At 40.5% G+C, this 18,856-nt stretch overlaps 1 protein-coding gene across 4 annotated transcripts in view; it reads left to right on the top strand.

The window, feature by feature from the left end:
* Window positions 1-18,856, top strand: part of STX18 (syntaxin 18) — a 125,809-nt gene that overhangs the window by 48,044 nt on the left and 58,909 nt on the right. The window contains exon 1 of one of the 4 annotated variants that reach the window (XM_041753173.1): window positions 571-683. The exons of the other annotated variants lie outside the window; for them this stretch is intronic. The gene's annotated coding sequence lies outside the window, so the exon portion shown is untranslated. Of the gene's footprint in view, window positions 1-570; window positions 684-18,856 lie in introns of those variants that run through there. 4 annotated transcript variants of the gene reach the window in all.

The following is an 18,856-nucleotide window of genomic DNA, read 5'->3' as shown; positions in this document are numbered from 1 at the left end:
AAGTTATTAAAAAAGAAATTTAAATATAGTTGAAGAGGCAAATATTTTTGTAATACCAAGTGATGAAAAGCCCACTTTAAAATCCCTTTGAGGTTAGGATCATACATACTCAGTCTCTGATGCTTGTGCTCAGATAAGTTGCACACGGCTGCCGTCACCCTTTCACCCCCGCCGCCCACCCCCACCCACAGAGTCCTAATGGTGGGGGGACAGGGACCCATCTTGAGTATGGGCAGTCGGGTGAGATCCACGAGTAACTGCAGTTTTAATGAAGTCATTTTATTGGGAAAAAATAAATTTGAAAAGCCATTTCCCCCATTGAACGAACATTCCTTTAGTCTTTCATTTAGCAAACATTTTTGAGTGCCTGGTAGTTAGTTTTTCTGACTTGGAGGTAACGTGCTGCTGTGATTCTTTGCCGGAATTTTCATAAATCTGCTTGCCACAGTATTCCATTTTACAGGTAACTTGACACAGTTCCTGTTCTCACCTGGTTCAGGTTTAATAATTAAATTGGATTAGCTATTAAATAATGAATGTTTGTGTAGAAACCAGTCAGTGTAATATGTGTGAACCTGAAAACACAGCTTCAATCAGTGTTGGGCTTGGTGGGACCCATGTTGCTGTTGCTTTGCAGTACATGGTCAAGCAGCTGTGCACACTGAATGTTGTTTTTCTAAAAGGTAAGCTTTTCCAGAGCATGATACGGTTTTCTTTGCTTTCAAAATTCTTTGAAAAAAAATCTATAAATATTTTGAAGTCCTCAATTCCACTTTATAATTTCAAATTAATGACTTCTTACTACTGTAATTTCATACGTTTTATACTACCCTCTAGGAAAAAAAAGTATTTACTTACTTCAAATATCTTACATTGATTTCAGTTGGTCTCATTCCACATTACAATTATGGCTTTCCATTCCACAAGGTATGGCTTAGAGTTGTGTTTCAGATTTGAAATGGGTTGTGCATTAATAAAGCTACTGTTTTTAATTTAAAAGAAAAGATCTTTTAAGGAAAGTTTGTTAGGCACTGGGGTAAATTTTTGAAATGTTTGTTTTATGTAAATTTAGGTAGGATAGACTCAAATTGTCCCCTGGCTAAGAAAGTGGCACCATTTTTCTTCATTTCCCAGTTTGGCCTAGTTGTGTATTTTGTTTCATATGTTATAACCAAGGGATTCTGAAGCTGGAATATGCTATCTAGGTGGGCTTGCTGTCTTCTTGCAGAAATAGCCCTAAGTCCTTGGAAATACATGATGTCTGAACTCTTTCTCAGAGGCTCTCAGAGAAGTGCCAGTCTCTCCAGCGTTCAGTCTCTTGTCATGCACATCTTTTTCTCCCTCTTTTCTTTTCATCTAATATGAAACAGATCTTTTTCTTAAGCTGCTTTGCTAACATGCTTAATGTTTTAGGATACTAATTTATACCTATTTGAATATAAGCTGATTGTTCTTATTATCTTTGCTAAATGTCCTGACTGCCTTTGTTTTATTAGTTAATTGTGTTGTCTTAACAATGGTATTATATATCAGTGAATTAACATCACAGAACTGTATTCCTTGGAAAGATTATGAGGTCTTTGATTTTGGATTGGGCCACAAGTGGCCCAAACACATGTTCTTCTACTAAAGCAATTCAGTAAATATTGATGGACATCTGAGACTGTGTGCCAGTCATTGTGCTGAGGATTGAAGATACCAAACACGTGGGTGAGATGAAGTGTTTCAAAGTACAGCGAGTCTAGGAGGGAAACCTTGCTGATATACTGGCAGTAGTGTCATCATTGTGTGGGGTTTATTATCTTTATTGGTCTTGTTATCCACTCTTTGCAAGGAAGTATAAGAGTCACTTTGACCCTTTTTGCTTTTCTTTACTTTCTGCAAGTGGTTCTCTCCACTTTTTATTCTTTCAGAAAAAGAAAAAAAAAGCTTCCAAATTTAGAGAAGATGTATATAAATGAGTGTAACTTTACGGTGACAAACAGTATGCACTGAGGTTCTATGGAACCAGAGTTAAGTTTGAATTTCCTTGTTAATATTGTTTTTAAACTTGTAGGTGACTTTTTTTTAGTAAGTAGAAAGAACCCACAGCATCTGTCCAGTTCCAGGAATTAGTAATCATACCTCTCTTTGACACATATCCTATACCTTCACATGTAAACACCTAGAAATATGCTCTTGGCTGTGATGGTATATTGACTTCCTATATTCTTGTGTCTAGAAGAGAAAGTGAATCTTAGTTTAACTCAGCAGGGACAATATAAATTTCATTCTAGGCACAGGAGATTTATCTCAGGATGGTATGACAAGGTGATTCTGATGATCAGTGGACACCTCTTTTATTGGCAGATTTTATAAGTTCTAGTATGATAGGCAATATAGACAGTACTTAAGAACAAAGATTCCGGAGCCAGATTAACTAACTGGGTTTTAATCCAGGTATGCTGCATGTTAGCTAAGTGACATTGGGAACAGTATTGAAGTCTTTGTGCCTCAGTTTCATCATGTGTAAATGGGTAATAGTGCTATTTACCTCATAAAGTTGTTAGAATTCAGTGAGTTAATATTCGTAGGACAGTAAACACCACCTGGTGCATAGTGTTCTATGAGCGCCCTTGAATGAGTGTTCTGTTGTCTGTTGATGCTTTTGGCATTAATAAGAGAATAACAAAGAACATTTCTGGTTCTGGGGCCTTATGAGTCAGTGCTGAATACGTTGAACAGTGACTTCATTTTTTTCTAGGTTTCTTTAGCACTTCCCCTCCTCTCCACTCCTCCTTAACATATTGCTCCACTGATAATGTGTTATAAACATCTTGAAATTAGAAATCTGTGCTGTTTATTGGCATATTGTTTGATAATCCTGGCAATTCAGCCTGAGCCTCAGAGCTAAATCAGAGGTCACACTATCATAAACCTTAATGAAAGAGGCCTTCTTGTATAGATCCTGGGGGGCTTGGGTGGGGGTGTCATGGCTTCTTCACAGCTCCCCTGGCTCTGTGGGGCCTGAGAGGGAGTCTGGGTGATTGTTCTCTTGCGTGTCTGTGATCATGCATTCATACAGCCAGTCTGGGTCATAGCGGATCCGGGGTGGCAGGCCCAACCACAATCCTCAGACATTGTGCTGCTCGACACGCTGGTTTTATGCATTTCATTTATGTGTAAAACATAAAGAAGCCAGTTCTCACATTGGCCAAGCACTCTGTGAAGCCGTCTCGGATATAGACTGACTTGCCTTGGCGTGGGAGGGGACCTTCTCTCTACCTCCTGCAAAAGGCATGTAAGTCCCCGCTTCACACACCCTTCATCTAGCTCTTTGAGCATCTGTTCTTTGCATACCGTAAGTGCTCAAGGCTTATAGAATTGGAGTCTTCACACCACACCATGGTTTAATGTGGCTGGTGGTCAAGTTTTTAAAATTCCAAACCCATGGTGGTGCTACAGTTATTTAGCATGGAAAGGGTTAGAGATAAAACGTCAGCATTTCTGCCCACTGTTGTGTAGGGCAGCATCATGTGAGGCTTAGAATGACACTCCAAGCTGATTTTAAAATAGCACACTTACCCCAGGCCCAGCTCCTCCTCCCCGCATGAGGCTTGGGCTCGCTCCGTGGGAGGTGTGGGAGCATGGACATTGGATTGCAACCCAGCAAGCCTGCAAAAGGATGGCAGTGAGGAGTTGCCGTGGGTGAAGCTGATGGGATGACTGGCAAGGGCTGCATTTAGGAGCCACTCAAGCTGAAGAAACTGCAGGACTTGCTGCTGGATTGGCTGGAGTAGTTTAGGAGGAAGCAATGATGGATCAGCGATGGGCTTTCCTAACCACTCCCCAGCTCATGCAGGAACGGGCGGCCACCACAGGATATCCCCAGGCTGTGTTCTGAGACGAGGGATGACCGGGATGTGAGTGGGATGTGAGTGGCCTCGGCGGGTTTTAGATGCTGCTTCACCTTTTTGCTAGGTCTCTGTTTTCCCCCAGACCTCACTGCCAGGGCTGCTGTTGAAGAAATCAGGGTTCATTTCAGGTCAGCGGTGGCTTCGGGCAGGCCCTCTGGCTCTCAGTTTCTTCATTTTGAGAATATAAAGAATAAATGGGAAAAAAAGGGGAGAAATCTTGTTTTTGAAAGTATTACAAAGATGTTGATGAAGGTGCACTTATTTAAAGAAATGTAATTCAATTATAGGAGTTTTTAAAACCACATAATCTGATTATCACAGATGTCCTCCTTCACCATCCCAGTGTTTTAGATGTATAGTTTTCAAGCCTGTAGTGTGTCTATTGACAGCACCACTATGCTCTGTCATTTTTTTAAAAGATGTATTTATTTGAAAGAGAGCGCATGCGCAGGGCAGGGAGTGGGGGGGGGGGGTTGCAGAGGGAGAAAGTAGAACCTCAAGCAGACTTCCTGCCAAGCAAGAAATCCGTAGCAGAGCTCCATCTCAAGACCCTGAGACCATGATCTAAACTGAAATCAAGAGTTGGACGCCCAACCGATGGAGCCACTCAGGCGCCCCTGTGCTCTGTCATTTTATTTTGAACTATTGTATCTGTTTTGACTTGTTCTATTTCTTTCCACTAGGGTACTATGAGAATCTCCTTTTAAAAAATTTTTTTACTTGTTACAGTTTATTCAACAGATTATTTTCCCTAAAAATGAATTTTATTATTATTGTTTTCCTATTTGTAAAAGGTTACCATTTTTTTTTGCATTTAAATATACGATTTAAATATGAAAGGAAAATGGGCAGCCCGCGTGGCTCAGCGGTTTAGCGCTACATTCAGCCTGGGGGTGTGATCCTGGAGACCCAGGATCCAGTCCCACATTGGGCTGGCTCCCTGTGTGGAGCCTGCTTCTCCTTCTGTCTGTGTCTCTGCCTCTCTCTCTCTCTGTATCTCTCATGAATAAATAAAATCGTAAGTAAATAAATAAGAAAGGAAGAAAGAAGAAAAGCTGTCATCTTCTGTCACTTCTGTGTAAGAGAACATTTAACACTGTTGGCTTGCAGCAAGTCCTTTGCTGGGCATTTAAGGCCTTCCAGCATTTGCATAGTATTTGTTAATATGCCAGGCATTTTTCTGAGCCCTTTGCAGAAAATAACCCATTTCATCCTCATGCACTCTGTGTGGTATGTACTATTATTTTTCCCCATTTTACAAATGGAGAAACTGAGGCAAAGATAGTTTAAGTCATTGGGGAACAGCCGCAGAGCTCATGACTGACTCCGAAGTCCTCTTTCCTATGCTCCTACCATCAGTGGTTCTTGGCCTTGCTCGTACGTTAGAATCATCTGGATAGCTTGTGGAGAGAGACATAAATTTTACCAGGTTGTATCTAAGGCCAGTGAAGTCTTTTCCTCTTCTCCCTGTTTCCCAGTTCCCAGGTCACCCCCTCCCTGTTTTTCCCGTCCAGTTTATGATTTCATGGCAGGTGTAGTGTTTTCAATGGCTTGTTATAATTAGCCCCTAAATGGGACCAGGGGAGAGGGACATGCTTCTCGCCTGTGTGCATCCCACCTGGCACAGTGTTTTATACACACAAAGCACTGGATTACAGTTTCTCAGTGGGAGATTCAGTATATTGTTGTTTCGTGGCAGAGGAGAGCCCATGATGTATGGAAAGAGCATGAGTAGTTAATTGGACTGATCTAATTTTACATCTCTAGCTTATCTGAGCCTCAGTTTTCTTACTGATAAAATGACAAAGGTGATAATATTAGAGGATTGTTGTGAAGATTAAGTATGTGAAAATATAGAATGCGTATAGTAGGTTACTAGAAATAAATGCCGGGGGTACCTGGGTGGCTCTGTCAGTTAAGCGGCCCACTCTTGATTTTGGCTCAGGTCATGATTTCAGGGTTGTGGGATCGAGCCCCGAGTTGGGCTCCGTGCTCAGTGTGGAGCCTGCTTGAGATTCCCTACCTCTCCTTTTGTCCTTCCTCTCCCAAAAGATATTAAAGAAATAAATGCAAAATTATTTTCCTTGTATATTAAATTCTAGTTAACCATAAAACTGGGATGTGAACACTTGCTTGAAAATACACTATTCAGTTTCTAGTCAAATTCAAAAAATCATGGAATTTCTGGAGCTCAAATAGACCTTAAGGATTAGGGAATGCAATCTTGTCCTTTTTCAAGAAAGGGAACTGAAGCATAAACAAGTGACTTGACCAGGGGCATGGAGTGAGCCCAGATCATGCTTTGCATGGAACACTCCTGTATCCCGGTATACAAACAGGTGTTTAACAAAGACTTTCTGACTGCTGGGATTATTGCTCCTTTTTACTTAATAACATTTGCATTATTGCCTCCATCCATTCTTGTTTGTCTTCTGTAACCTTTCAAAACAATTTTGCGGGCCTAGAATATTTGATCCAGAGGCAGAGTTTTTGGCTGTTAGGTAAAGTCCTAAAGGAAGCTGCCATGGGACATGGAGTTAAGGAGGTAGGAGAAAGAGCATATATTACCATGTTGATTTTTCTTACATGAGAGAGAGAGAAGAGCCAAGAACATACCAACAAAACAGTGGTTAAGCCCACGAACCTCTTTCCAGTTCTTGTGTATTCTGTGAAAATGGGGTTCTTGTTTCTTTCATAAGTTCTTGCACGTGTAAGGTTAAAAGCAGAGGGGAAAGCAAGGTATTACAATTCTACCTCAAGTAGACATTGAGATTTTGTCTTTACTAATACTGTTAAAGCTTCAAAATGGCATTATGCTTTGAGAATATTTTTAAACTGAACATAATTTTCTACTGATACTTTAGAATAGATGTTTAGATTTTCTGTCCTTGTCAATGACTGTAATTTGAATTAAAAGTGAAACCAGTTCATTGACGCATACTATATATTATTTAATTTGGGGCCTGGTTGCTAGAGGGGATGTCCCGCCTTCAATGAAGATGGTAAAATGTGTCATTTTCTAATGCGCAATCAAAATTCCTGACCCCTGTGCCCATTGCTGTGCCCCGTCTCCCTCCCCTACCGTTGACGCACACCCCCCTGCCCTGGAAAGAGTATTTAGAATCCCCAAGATGAACGCACTCTGGTGTCCAATGCAGTGGAAACCACCTATCCATATCATTTATAATTCCTTATCATTTTCTATGCCATTTTGCAACCTATTACCTATACAAGACATCTTAACTCTCTTAAAACGCTTAGGGGATTTTTCCCTTGTAGGACTGTGAAATTAGCTATGAACAGCTTGGGGAGTAAATGCCGGTGTCTTTTCCAAAAAGTGGATTGCTTAGAGAAAATAATACATGTTTAGCATCCTTAGCAGTGCCTAAACTCACTTGGAGAGACACCTATTCCAGATCTATTCAGAGACTTTGATTGTCAGCAGAAGCGTTTATAGCTTGCACTTTACTTGGTGTTTACAACATACTGTATGAGAACTTTACAAATCTGTTTTTTGACGTGATCATTGATAATCTGTTTCCTGATTCTACACTAAGCTCTTAATCTTTTCTGTATTTATCTTAGTTTTCTAAAATAAAAAGTCCAAATGAATGGGTTTTAGAAAATATAGTGGAAACAGAATGTGGCTTACATTTTAAAAATATTCATTATGCAGCAAAAACTTTGAAGCTATAAAATTTAAATCTCGTTGAAAGTTCACCAGATTTCTTCAAAACCTGAGTTTCATAAACCTTGAAACGTTTGACATTTTACAAAGTTTGTGGAGCTTGTCTTGACCGTCCCTCAAAGGCACACGTTCTCTCAGGGGGCTGGGGAAGAAAGCATCCTGCCGGGGAGAACACTGCCGTCTCCCCAGACGTCCCTGACTGGCTTCTAAATCTGAGCTAAACTTCGTAGTCAGATGGTGAAAGAATTCAGAACTTATCTCTATTTCAGTGCGTGTGAAATAGAGTGATAGTCATCACAGGGTGAAGTTTGAGTTATGAGGTGTTGATGAGTCTTCATATGAAGGCACAGCGAGTAATATTTCCAGTTTCCTGATGAAAACAGAGCGAGTTCTGCTGGGAGTGGTTCTCCTAATTTTTCCTGTTAAATTCTTTGCTTGCTCTTTTTATACCCACAGTTAGTAGATAATATACAAATAGGGTTTGGATTCTATGTGTTTCACTTTCTCTTCTTACCAGAAGTTTTTAGTGGATATATTCCCTGAGCAAATCCTTTCCAACAAAGTATTTAACTTTGTATGCACATGAATTCGAGAGCCAATTAAACATGTCTTTGATTAATTTATCACAAAGAATGCTACCTTGAGTTAAAACAATTCTACTCTATGGAGAGAGGTCTTTCTGTTCAAAAGAGGGTCCTTATTTCTAAAGAGCAGAGCTCTGATTTTAATTAAATAAGGAGCATTTTATGCAATTTTTTTCTAAAGCTTAAGATTAATTTCTATGGTTACTAGGGATATAAATCTCTAGATTGCTTTAAAACAAAGATTTTTGTTCAGGAGAGAATTGACAGCTCCCTTTAAGAGAAGCTATTACTTAATTTTACTTTCCTAAGTTTAAACACATAAAAATATTTGTAATGATACCCCAAAGGCATCATAAAAATGTAAAATAATTGTACTCTAAAATATCTAAAATTACAGGAAATAGACCTCATTTTAAAAAATGAACTGGGATTCATGGCTGGGGAACTGGGGTGTGACATACTTCAAACCCAGAATCTCTTGTCAGGAGACTTTTTTTTTTTTAATAGTAAAAAAGTCTTTTCTGTTGCCAGTCATACAAACTTTAAAATGTGTTCATTCTATTAGGAAATATTTCTTTATAGTTTTATTACCTTTAACATGTATTACTGTATTACATCTATGAATGCCTTAGATCCCCTTGGAGAGACAAATTTCTGTCTCTGGGATTAAATGACATCACTTAGCTTGTGGATTAACTATATCACAGCCTTTAGACCGTTTTTAATGATGATTTAAAAAGCACAGGGCCCAGTTTTCTAAACAGCTTTGAACAAGGGCAGCACAAATAGTTTCTAGTATTTTACTTACCTAAAGTATACTTCCTCTCTCATAGATACTGTTAACTGATAAAGTGTTCCCAGGCAAAAGGTATGTCATATTTTGATAAATGTAGTGTAAAATCTATAGTAGAGGTGCTTACCGGTTAGAGAACCCCAAAATTTTAAGTAAATGAATTCATACTTTTCCCTCTTTCCTCCTTTAGTATTGTAGCATCAGATTTTATTTTATTTTATTTTATTTTTTGCTATTTTCATTTACTAAAATTGTAATTGGGTCTTGCAGAGCAAAATGTGTTCTGTTTATTAGGGAAAGTAAAATTAGATTTACAAAATATTCAGACTGAAGTTTTCAAAGAAATGGCATTTCATATGTAATATGAATGCTGTTGAGACTAGATATGCTTGTAGTTTAAAACATGCCTGATTCAGGAATGCTTTGCATTAAATGAGTTTATATTTTGAGAGCAAAACGGGGGAGATAGAAAATGTTACCTCCTTTTTTTTTTTAAGCAACAAGAAAATTAAGTTGAGTGCAGATACTGAAAGTGCTGTAAGCTGAGTGAGCAACAAAAGTAAACACTGATTATTGCATATGTACATTTGGACCAGTTTACTTTTATCTTTCAAGCGAAACATTTCCCGCAGTTTTTGTGGGTTTTTATTTAAATTGGGAAAACTTTGGAAGTTTGTGTAAAAGTATAAATAAGTTTGCGAAAGGCATGATTAAGAGTCTGATAATAAACACGCAGGAAGTGAATTGGGGAAATTGACAGTCAGATGTGACATTTAATAATGTTTTCTCCCCAGACGCAGTTGCCGAGAGAGGGATGCAGGTTTCTGTGGCTCTGAAACAAACCTTTGGCTATAATTGAAAATAAGGGTTAAAGAGGAATTCTTCAATATGGATGACATTTTGCATTTTTTAAAGAGCCTTAGTGATTGTTACAGGAATCCCCAAAGTGCTTGTTTTCAACGATACGCACAGGCACAGAAATTACATTTGTATTTATAGATTCCAACTAAAAAACAAAATACATACTTAGTTGCCAGGAAAATTTAAACAGGTTTTTGGATTTTTACAAAATAAGCATTACATTATTTATTAGTATATATGGAGATTCTTAATTTTGCAAGGAGGAAAATTTTTTTAGTTGGTTTAATTATTGAAATAGACCACAATCATAGTGTATAAATTTAAAAAAATTAAAAACCGTAATCTAAAATTTGTTTTAAATCTAATTATTAGGACATTGACCTCACAACTGCAAATTGGGCATTTTATTTTCAGTTGCTTATGCCCCAGTTCTCGGGGAAATTTGTCCATTTTTTTTATTGTAACAAAACTTTAAGTGTAGAAAGATAACACTTTACCAATCATTAATCATTCCGTATAGACACTTTTGAAATCGTACTCATCAGATACTAACGCGTAGTATAGAGTTTTCGAAGGGTTTCTTGAACACTATGAAGTTTTACTTTCCTTTTTTGGGTACACTGCTACATGTGTCCCTTTAGAGTGTGTATCCGTGTCTTTGGGGGACAGTTTGCGTTACATTTTGATGACAATTTTATCGCTTACAAATTGTTATGTGATTTTAACTGAAATTTGTGTCTATGGTAAGAAAGGAAATTTGTATGTATGTGGTGTTTCAGATGCTTTACCTAATGATCTCAAAGACTGTTAAAAGGGATTTAAATAGTATATACCGGTTTTACTTTTAAAGCTTTCAAACTGAGTTCTGAATATAACATTCAGATATAAGACTTAAAAATTTTTGTGTACAAGTAAAGCAGTAAATCTTAAAAGTAGGATGAAGAGATACAATTTGATTTTTGAAATAAAAATCGGTAATACACAGGTTAGTATCTAACCATTAGTTTTCTAGGTTTTTATACATAGATTTTTCTCTAGCAAATGATTTCTTAGGAACTAAATTATTTTATGCTATATTGCACATTTAAGAATTTTATCAGGCTAGCCCCCATTTTATAAAACTTTGCAGTTAGCAATTTGTTAGTTTTTTTCTAAATCCTAGAAACAAGTCTATCTTATTTTCATTTTTTTCAAGCAAAGAATTTTTGAATGTTTTGTAACTACTTGAAATAATATTTTCTGCCTTTTTTTGTTTTGTTTTTTTGCACGTGTACAGAAGTGCTTTAAGTTTCATGCCTTATTTACTCTGAAGAAGACCATAATGAAGGAAAGGAATCTATGCTTTTTGGAGGACAGGGAATGATGAAACAGGCCCTGGATTTTGCATGGAATTTGAACATTTATATTCTTGGTTGAGGCCAGCACGCTCTGCATTTTATTCCTCTTCACTCAGTTGAAAGATGACTTTGGAGGAAAGGCGGGGTATCTTGTTACCAAACCCTCTTTCTCAGAGCTTCTTGATAAAATGCACATTGAGTCCTTTGCTTTTGTTTTTACCAACAGGGGGAAAATGTTTTAGTAAAGCACTTACACTTTTGGAGTTTGAATATTATCAAGCAGTGTTTTCTGTTGAATGTAAATTATTGACATCTATCAAGTGGTATGGAAGTACAGTGTATGTTCTCCCTTTGTACTGCCCATCATTGATTTCACTCTTCTCTTTGCTGATGTGAAGCAGAAACTGGACAAGGTAACAGTTTTGATGATGAGATTAGAGGTAGCCAGGCTGACTGTCTCCTGGCTTTTAGAGAACCTTATAAGCTCAGGGCCACCCCTTCCCCTTGTTTAGATATTACTTGCTCTTTTGAGTTTCAGATTACAGGAGCAATTGATCTGCATGACCTATCTTAAGAACTTCAACTTTGCAGTGGAAACTTAAACCAAATGTATATCCTCAAGAGACAAATCATCTTAAAGCCAGGCTGTTGTCATTTTGACGTACTGTACTATTTGTGGAGCAACAGTGTGGTGCAGGGCACCACCTGGTGGACGGGAACAGTACTTGCTGTGATGGGTGGAGGATTTGGAGAACTGTTCTATGTTGATACAACTCTTGCCCTTGGCTTGCAAATAAGGGGTTTTATATCGTTCCCAGAGCATAATTTCTACCCAGAGCTAGGATCCCAGGAAAATTAAATTGAGATCAGGCTGTGATATGTCAGTTTTATTTGTGGTTTCCCACCCTCTGTAGGTGTACGTGCTGGTCCTGGTCATGTTCACAAATATTTTTTCCTTATAGTTAATATTATAATTCAAATAAGATTATTTTTAAAAAATGTCAGTAGGGCAGCATTTCATGCTTTTGAGTGCATATGTTTAACCTGAATAATAAAAATCTGCCTTTGGCCACAAACTCTATGCCCTTGCTAATCTGTTCACCTTTTGTGGAGCAGGTTGCTTTTGATTGCCAACTGTGTGCAGTTACTGGCTGGGGTGTGCTTCTGGTGTATACCAAAACATTTGTAAAAATTGTGAGAAAATTCACTAAGTTTTTTTAAAAAACTTCTAATACATCATAACCATCAGTTGTAGGTGTAGCTGTTCCTTAATGTTTATTTTAGAATCACACATTCTTGATAGAATGTATCACTCATTCTGCAGACATTTGTGGAGCTAGGAGCCTTGCTAGGCTTCGGGAACCCAAAATGAACATGACACAGTTCTTTTTGGTCACACACTTTTAAAAAATCTTTTAGTTTTCACCACAAAAAGGAGTGACCTGGGATGGGGAATGCACTGCAGCAGAGTATAAATGTGTTTTATGTGCTGAGTATTTTCTGCCAGGGACTGGAAGAATTTAGAAGACGTTTAGCACCTGCCTTTGAAGGAGCTGGTAAAGGAAACTGACAAATTGGCAGCTCTGTTGCTTCGACCTTGGTGTGTGGCCACTGGTAGAGGGCTGCACGACAGCTCTTCTTTGGTCTGGTTCCTCAGGTTGAGTTTTAACATGGAAGAGCCCAAGTTTGCAGGTGCAGACTGACGAATTTAAGAGCATAGGCTTTCGAGCAACTTTTGGAGTACGAACCTTGGCTTTTCAACTTGCTAGAAGTCTGACATACAGCAGGTTCCTTGATGGTTCTGTGCCTCAGTTTCCTCAACTGTTTTTCATCTATTAAATGTAAGGGCTTAACACAGCGCCTAACACATAATAAACACTAAATGTTTATGACGCTGGTGACAACGATCCATTAGTCCCATCGCCACTTTTCTACCTGTTGTATGGCAGACAAGTGGGTAGCTGTCCTGTGTTTCGTCCTTCACACCTGCAGGTCTTAGGGCCCATGCTGCCTCCACCCATCCCTTGGCTGACTGGTTAACATTACCATGCTAACAAATTCTGCAGAGCACCCAGCCACTGTGTCCTCGTGCCGAGCTGGAAGTGCTGCTTATGTGCATGATGTCTGCAGAAAGTTTGTACCCTTCTGTGTTTGAGTCTGTTGTGCCGTGTTTTATCATCAGAGGTTTTTAACCTGAGTTCCTGTGAGCCAAGACCCTCTGGAACTCAAAATGGTAAGCAGAAAATCTTTTTATATCTATATTTATTTTCTGTAGGAAAGAGACCAGATGCATAGCTTTTGTCAGGCTCAAAGGCATCTGCACCCTGTAAAAAGATAAAGAACTATAAATATTCATGATTCTTTCTGGGAGGGCAACTCAAGAAGTTAAGACTATAACGCCACCCACCCCACCACACCCCCCCATGAAACACAAATTTGAATTTTACACCATTTGTTTTGTAAGTTACATAAATAATTTTAAAGATAGAGTTGAGGTTTTAATTTGAGGAACTCAAATATAAATGGAGTGTCTTTTCCTCTTAGGCCTCTTGTCAAAGTTCCAAAGAGAACAGTAGGAGCCAGAAGTTAGGAGTACAGCTGTGCCACATACTAGTGAGGCCTTGAGCCCATCAGTGGCCTCTCCCATCTAGAAGGAGGGAATAACAATGATTCCACCTCAGAGCATTCTAGTGAGGATTAAGTGGAATCATCTGAACAAAACCCTGGTAGCTCTTCTTGGAGTCATAGTAAGTACTGCATGTTTGCTCTTACCATTTTGTTGCACATTTACCCAACAACATTTATAATATGTACACATGAGTTGCCTCTTCTAGTCCCTATTTTACCTACACCTTACTGAACAATTATAAATATTTCTAGTTTCTTATAATCAGACTTTCCAAGGTTCTATAGCTGAATTGCCCTGCGTCAGAAAACCTGAATAAATGAGGATCCCAAGGACATAAATCCTTAGAGCTGAGAATCTGGGAAAGCATAAAAAGAGTCCAGCACACCTGCTCACAAGCACACTGGGTTTTCCAAAAGAGCAGAACAGATATGGGCTGTCTGTGGAGTGCAGGTATGCATGGAGGTTCCCAGAAAAAGCGTGTGGCCAATCAAGAGATGGCTCTTGGAGGATAGTACCTGTGTGGAGGAGCATACTGGGATGCAGGCAAGGGGCAGGCTGTGTGCTGAGGGTGCATTCCATGTAGACGGAACTGACAGGAGGGTAACCATGTGCTTGGCAAGAAGGAAACGCCGATGTCAGCCATGCCTGTTGTCCTCTCTCTATGTGGGTGCCATAGGTGAGGAGGGTAGATGGGGCCTGGCACCTACTGTCCCTGAGCTGGTTTGTTTCCCCAGTGCCTCTTCTAAGAAGATCACCTTGCTCACTGCCTGGATTCTAGCACCTGGATTCTGGCATCTAAGCGTGAGCATTTGAGTTCTCTTCATGGCCCCTAAACTCAAACCAGCCGCTTCCTCTGATGCACAGCTGAAGAAACAGCCATCTATTCCAACTCTGGGGGGAAACGAGCTGTTTTGAACTTATTGGGAAAATGTGTGTTGGAACCCACTGTGGTCTCTCCTGTCATATGGAGGGTGTGTGCCTCTCACCATATGCACTGAAGCTAAGCTTAAGGTAAGGTGCAGTCTGCTGTGAAGATGGTTGCGGGACAGCGGCATGAGGCCAAGTTCAGCCCTTTTCAGAAGCTGCTTGTATCCAGGTGGGTTGTCCCTCAGCCACTTCTCAGAAAGGCTTTTCCAGATGCCCCCCAGTACTGGCCTGGAGCCCACATCAGGTCGCCTCTGCCACTACACTCTGCTCTTTGCTCTGTGCTCTTGCCTGCCTTTGCTCCTGACCCTGGAACATGTGGGGGCCCCCATTACCTTGGAGGCAGGTCACGGTGGGCTCTGTAGCCAGACTCTCTGGGACCACGTTGTGCTATGTCAGTGACCTGTTGTGGACCCTCTCTCCTGGCCTGTTTCCTTCTCCTTCCCTGGGGGCAGTACTGGTACCTACACCAGGGTGGTGATGTGAGGGTTAAGTAAGTTAACACATATGTCCAACTCCTAGTCAGGCCTGGCATGCAGTAAGCACTCCAGTAAATGGTGGTTCCTAGTGTGACTGCCACTTGTCCTTCAGTTATGCTGGATTTGTGCCAGATCCATTTTATTTTTCCTTCTTCTGATCCTTTAGTTTTCCTCATGCCTCAGTCCTGCAACTCTGTGAGATGTTCTAGTCCACCAGCATGACTTGGGTCTCCATAGCAACCCTTCTCTTCCCTGCCGCATGGCGGTCCACAGTCCACACTGACCTGGCATCATGGCTGAGACCCAAACAGGGACGAGAGGGAAGCAAAAGAAGAAAACGCAATGTTTAGGCAGGACCAAATGCCTGACCTTTACGGCATCAGACCCTTTACGGACACTGCTTTCATCAACAGCTGTGGTCGCCTCTAGAGTCGTTATTTCGTTTATACAGCCAGAGGTTAAGGCTTGAAGAAGTTACGTCACTAGCACGAGACCATATCAGCAGTAACAAACAGAGCTGTGGCAGAGCTGGGATCTGAACTCACATCTATTTTGTCCATACTTGGATGACCAGGACTGGGGGAATGCAGCATCCATGCACTTTCTCCATGCACACACTGCGCACATGGTCTCTGTACACAGGAATCTACACACACTATGCACACACTCTACACACACGCAGTCTCTCTGCATTGTCCATACTTGGGTGACCAGCACTGGGGGAATGCAGCATCCATGCACATTCTCCATGCACACACTGCGCACATGGTCTCTGTACACAGGAATCTACACACACTATGCACACACTCTACACACACACAGTCTCTCTGCATATGCTGTACACAGTCTTTGCATACACAGTCTCTCTGCACATGCTCTAAACACACAATCCCTGCACACATTCTATGCACAGTCTGTGGCCCAGACGGGGTTGGATGGGATCTGAAAAGCAGTGTGAAGCCATGTAAGATCCTTGGGTTGGAACTTCCTGTTCTGCTCACCCTCCTCCCTCACTCTCTTCTTCTTTATTACCTCTTATTGTGCCTCGTCCATTCTGAGTCTTACATATTTGTCAGTGGAATGAATGAAAGGTTTCCAGGCACACAGAAAAGAAAGTGATGATTAACTAGCATAGGCTCCCAAAGCAGGAGCCATACCCACCCTGCAGCCTCATTTGTGTGGGGTTGCTAGGCAGATAGGTGAGGGGAGGACCTGCTTTCAAAAGGCAGTTAGCAAAGTCTGTGTGATATTTTTGTGGAGGAAACATTGTTTTAAATGGACTAAAGATTTGGACTGTTGGGGCATCTGTGGCTGGTTGAGCAGGTTTTCCACAGGATGAGGAACTGTGCTTCTCTTTCAGCCCTGGTTTAAAAATTTTATTTATTTATTTATTTATTTATTTATTTATTTATTTATTTATTTATTTATTTATTTGTTATAGATGTCTTTAATGGCAGAATGATCAGAGTGGCGAATAACAGGAAGCCAGGGGAAAATAAAAATAAAGGGAAGGCATAGATTATCGGCAGCAGTCATGGAAGAAATAATTTTAGTTGGTATGAAGTCAGCCTGACTCAGTGATGTGAAAGTGAGCATGCCCTCGGGTGGCATTAATAGAAGCCCAGAAGCTAGAAGAAGGAGGTGATACTTCTGCTGTCTTCTGCATTTCCTGCTGACGAATAGAATATTGAATATGTTCTGGGAACCACATTTGACTTCTGAGGCCCATAAATTGCAACATTCAGAAGAGATTAAAGAAGGCTTGAGGGGATTGGGAATGTTTAGCATAGAGAAGACTCAGAGGGGTGGGGGTGGGGGGACATGATAGCTGAACATGGTTCACCGTGAAAAAGAACTTTGCATCGTTCCCACAGGAGACGGTGGGCTCCCCGCTGTCAGACAAAGCAGGTAAGTGTCGTCCAGGCCCTTTCTGGTCTTGAGAATTCAGAAAGGGAGAGATTTACATGCTTTTTTTTACCCTGTGTATCATGTAGCATGTGTGTGGCCCAGAGAAAGGCCAGACGACCAGGAATGAATAGAGTTCGGAAATGGGAATGTGCCAGCAGTTCCACATGAGTTTGGGGAGCCAGAAGAATGGGCATTAAAATGTTTAATTAGGATGAAGTGTGATCACGAAGACAAGGAAATGTAAAAGGGAAGTTGGGGCCAGAGAAATGAGAAGAAAGTAGGGAACATGATAGGCTTCTGCTGTTTTTTGAGGTTGAAGGAACCTAGACCTGTTTGAAAATGAGAGGTATACTGAGCTCCATGGGTCATTAAGCTCTGTATGGTGCTCTTCAGGTTTTGAGATTAGGTCCTGAGTTCTTTGATTGTCTCATTAACAATAAGAATGTAAGATTTTATTTTTTTTAATTTCTAAATTTTTTAAAGGAAAAGAAGCTTAATATTAGAAGAAATGCTTTTTCAGGTTACTAATATGAGAAATTAGTCCACCAAATTCATCCCAACAAATGTCAATCATCTTTGTCTCCTAGTTTAACTATCCCCACTGTCTGCTACTCAAGACTGAAGCCAGAAGGGTGGAAATAGAAACATCAATCTATCTGCACTTTTGTGCACATATTTCTCATTCTCCATCTTCCATGTGTCTGTTTGTCTGTCTCAACACATTGCTAAATTCTGGAAACTGCAGTCCAGTAAGGTTGACATTGGTTCTCAACAAGAATCCAGAACACATTATTTAGCTACTGGTTACAGTTTTCTGTAGGTCTTGGTCGCCTGTGTCTTCTTTCTAACGAAGTTTCGAGACTGATGGAATATAGTACTTTATATATTGAACTAATGTTTACATATTCATATATTTGTATCTACATATATAATGTATATAACATATACCCATCCAACTAACATTTATGACATTTAGTTAATAGACACAGCGCACCCCAAGGAAGGTTTCATGCAGAGAAAGTGGGAGTGAACCGAGAATGCCATGTGTTACTACCTCCTTAGGCACAGCACACTGGAGTAAAAGATTGGTGGAGGAGAAAGAAGACGCTGCAGGCAGAGAGAGCAGTAGGTGCCAAAGTGCTGAGGCAGCAAAGGGGAGGCTACATCAGGGAAAGGCTCTGTGGGTCCAGAATGTGGGGTGGCTGCAGGAAAGGCCAGAGGAGAGAGCGGTCGTTGGTTCAGTTCCTTTGGCAGATGTTGAACAAGCTAAAGGGATAGGCCTGGCTGACTGGTTTAATTTGTGGGGTAGAAAAGAGGGAAGAATCTGACATGACCTGAGACTTTCTAACTTGAGGACTTGAGAGCAACTCTTTCTCTTTGGGGGAACAGGAGCAGGAAGGACTGAGTAAGTCTGGAGGGTTGAGTGTGAGTGGTTGGCTAGTTGACACTCAGGGAAGCGCCAGCATGACTCATAGTGGAGGCTGGACACACTCTCCTGGAACATAGGGGCAAGGCAGAGGCTGGGGGCATGTGTTCTGTGGAGGGTAACTAGAGCTGTGGATGGGCATGAGTGAATCTAGCTGTGGTGTGTGAGGTGTTTGAGGGCCGAACCTAAGTACCTTTCCTGGGTTAGCAAAGTCAGAGGAGGCAGTGAATAAAGCTAAAGAAAATTTGCCAGAGTAAAGTTAAGAGAACCTGGCAGGAGTGGGGTCCAGGAAGCAGAGGGAGGATGATGTTTCAGGAGGGGCGGAGTGGGG

This window comes from Vulpes lagopus, chromosome 4 (assembly GCF_018345385.1).
Source record: "Vulpes lagopus strain Blue_001 chromosome 4, ASM1834538v1, whole genome shotgun sequence".
Lineage (NCBI taxonomy): Eukaryota > Metazoa > Chordata > Mammalia > Carnivora > Canidae > Vulpes > Vulpes lagopus.
The sequence above is the reverse complement of the archived record's forward strand: the minus strand, read 5'-3'. Positions and strand labels throughout refer to the sequence as shown.